Here is a 3,808-nt window from a genome sequence, read left to right on the forward strand (position 1 = left end):
AAGAAAGAAAGAAAGAAAGAAAGAAAGAAAGAAAGAAAGAAAGAAAGAAAGAAAAAGGAAGACAAGAAAGAAAGAAATTAAAGGAAACTTGTATGACATCCCATCTGTACCACTTAGCAGACTGATATTTTATCCTAAACATTCATATAAATATTTGATTAACTGAATGTGTTTGAGACAAAGGACTGTTTACTATTGTGACTAATGAAAGTATGCAAGGAACGATAGCATAAGGACTTTGACTCTAGAAAATATCAAGTTAATGATGCATGAACTTATAAACATTATAAACTCACCAATTAAAGACAAGAGAAAGGAAGTTCATAATTTACATGTGGATTGTGATGTAGAGAAAACTGATATATCTTTTTAGCAAAACAAAGACAAACACTGGTACGAATCCACAAACATAAACTCGCACATTTGGATTTCACTTATTATTGTGGGTCCCGCGTAGCAGACCCCGGGAACTGAGTAGCTGCCATGTGATGACTTTATGTACTTTGATACAATTGGAGAAATATTTTTAAATGTTTTTGGCAACATGAAGAAAACTATAGAATCTCATCGATGGATATAAAACAAATTTTTTCAACAAATGGAAAGATAAATGCACATTTTGGATGGGGAAGCTATAATAAAATATTAATGCTTTGAAATTAATGTGTGGGCTTCTTTAATACTACTCAGAAATTCAGATGAGAATGGTTAGAATTACAAAAATTGTCTTAAAAATAGTCAAAGTATTATATAAAATACAGGTGACTTGGTTTTATTTTGTAAAAGTAAATAAAATACATAGAATTAAAATGTAAAAATCCAAATTACTGTATTATTAGTGTGACATATACAGATAAATCTATGGAAAGAGCAAATAGACTAGAATTCAATCCAAGGACTCAAAGGTCATGTTTTAAGTCACAGAAGAAAGGACAGATGACACAGCCTGGTATAATAAATTACCCATTCATGTCTTACTTATGGAAAAAAAAAAAAAACAGACAGGTTTCTTAAGGATTAAAGGCATACTTATAGAAAGTGAAACACTAACATTTCATTTGCAAAAATCTAGGAGACGATACTCTAGAAAATGATATGCACATCTTTGATCAAATGTGAATTTTTTTAAGCTAAGACCAAAATCCAGAAAGTGGCAGAGATAAGGCACATAAATTAGCAAAAAAGATAACAGAGGCAAAAAAAAAAAAAAAAAAAAAAAACCCACATATAATAGGCTTTGAAAACAAATGCATGCACCAGAAAATCCAGACAGAAGCTTGTTTCTGGAATACACATAGGACGCTGAAAATGTGTCAAGCTGAGAATCGGAGTTCAATAGAAAAAAGATAAGAGTCAATTCACTGAGCATCTTCAAAGGATCAAGTGTATGAAAAGGTGGTTCCAATACACTGCTAATCAGATAAATGCAAATTAAAATAACAGAGAGACATCGTATCACACTCAAGAGGCCTGCAGCAATTTAGAAGGCTGAAGACTTGACCAGCAAGTGAAAAATCAAAGTTTTAAAGACAGTTGGAAAAGTCGATTCTGTTAAAATTAAAAAATGTTTTTAACCTTCAACGTAGAAACCCCTGTCTTCATTAGTCTAACTTTAAAGCAAAGCAGTAAAGAGTACAGAATCCATAAGGGGGATTTAAGTATGACAATTTATTCGGTGTAACCAAACAAAATAAATAGTCAAGGCCTTTTTGTATAGGATGATACAAATTTACTACAGGATAATAAATATGTAGTAAATTTATATCACAGACTATTTTTCAACTCTTAAAAATGAACAATAAATAATTCACAGCACAATTTCTGTGATTTGCTGTTTAGTGAGATAACAAAAATATAGAAAAGTGAATACTGAATAACCCCTTGAGTAAAATAAACAAAATTAATAAACAATGAATTTAAATCCCATATAGTCATCCATGATTATATGAGTGTATAATAATTTATGCTCACCTTGAGAGTAAAAGGAGAGTATTAAGTGAGAAGGAAGAGAGTTAAATATTAAAGGAAAAGAAATAACACATAATTGGTATAAAAGTTCATTTTGTTCATATTTTCCAATTCATAAATTATCATAAATATAGGTTAAAGTCAAAGTATATTGGGATTATGTGAAATTAACATAATTTGAGACCACTTCAGACATTAGACATGTTGTCTGTTCAGGTTTTTAAAAATAACTAACTATTCATTACATATTTCTTATGGAAAAATTAATATTATAAGCAACGATAGGCCAAAACATAACCCTGTCTTGCAACTTCACTCTCTGTCAATAAGTGACTTTCCTACCTGTGTTTATTTAGGTTTGACCCACTAATATGACAGTAGCTGGATTTTATTCATTATATTTATGCATTTTGCTTACTTTTACAAAATAACATCAAGTACTAATATTTTCTATAATCCTATAGTTATATCTTATTTATTTATGTTTATATATTATTAGCTTCTGTTCTGTATATAATATTATGTATTATATAATACTATATATTATTACTAATTATTGTGTATAAATCCATAAATTCAGGAAAAAATTAAATATAAAATTTTTTAAAAAGTTGTAATCCTAAATGGGCTCTGTGCGGTGGCTTCTGTCTTCTTCCACAAGTTCAGTTTAGTGTTCTTCTTGGGGTCAATGGTTTTTGTAGAAACGTCTACATCTGTTCCTTTGAGCAAGTTACATCACACTCAGAGCCTCAAGTTTTAAATAGAGTGCTTGACAGAAAAAGGATCGAGGAAGTCACAGGAATCCCACAATGTGAAAATCCAGTGCTCAACAGAATGTTATCAACAAATGCTCAAATGGATACTGTCAAAGATACAAAATGCAGAACGTCTCTCAAAATAATGTATGATAAATTCAAATAGTATGATAAATTCAAATCATTTGCTAAAAGTAAATAAATAAATATTTTCAGTTTTTTATTGTATATATATATTATATATATACATATAATTACATGAATTAATTACTATGTGAACTGATGGTACCTCTCTATCCTATTTGATTCAATGGAGACAATGGGCCAAGACTACACAAGAAAAAGGTAATAATAAAGTGACTACAACTTGGAATTATTGGTGGAGGTTTTGTTAAGCTGTAACTGATTAAAAGGAGATCTTGCCGACAGAAGATTTGAACATACTGACTCCAACAAGCCAATCATTAACACGGGTGTGCTTTTAAAAGAAGCAGTATATTTGAAAGTCTTGTTTCACAATCTAGAGATTGAAAAGGTGTGAAGATTAAACAAGAGTCGCAACCTCTTCTGGTTGTCCATCTAAATCTTCCCATGGCTGCTTGAGGGACATAATGAGGACAAGGGCCTTGGAAACCAAACTAGAGTGTGTATCTCATAACCATAAAACATAAACAGCTTGATGCCCAATGAAAAGTTTTATTAAGTTTCAATAAGAAAAAAAAAAGCCTTTTTCCTAGAAGCATTGCAGGTGTGGCTGCTGTGTCGCATGTGTGTCTTTAAGTGACAGAGAGGAGAGAGGCTATGTCTATGCACAGTGTTCTGCCCTCTGAACATTTGAATGATTAGTAACCCAAGATTCTCCGAAAAAAAGCGAACCTGAGACCAACACAAGTCTGACACTAGGGGGAGCTAGCCTGAGACAACCACTAGTGCAGTGCTCCACAGGCCGGAATAGGCTCCCAGGATGGGAAGCAAGAAAGAGACTAGAAGCACCCCACTAGCCAGAGGGTGTGAGCACCTCACACCTCACCAGGGTGTGAGAAACCTGGGCCTGACACTTGTCTGTTGTGCAATGACATGGGCTA

At 32.3% G+C, this 3,808-nt stretch overlaps 1 non-coding gene across 1 annotated transcript; it reads left to right on the forward strand.

The window, feature by feature from the left end:
- Positions 1–3,449: 3,449 nt before the first annotated feature.
- LOC129667558 (small nucleolar RNA SNORA17) lies at positions 3,450–3,581 on the forward strand. Its single transcript, XR_008718761.1, has one exon. It is a non-coding gene; the product is annotated as a small nucleolar RNA SNORA17 (small nucleolar RNA).
- The last annotated feature ends 227 nt before the right edge of the window (positions 3,582–3,808 follow it).

This window comes from Psammomys obesus, unplaced genomic scaffold (genome assembly GCF_907164565.1).
Source record: "Psammomys obesus unplaced genomic scaffold, mPsaObe1.curated_primary_1811, whole genome shotgun sequence".
Lineage (NCBI taxonomy): Eukaryota > Metazoa > Chordata > Mammalia > Rodentia > Muridae > Psammomys > Psammomys obesus.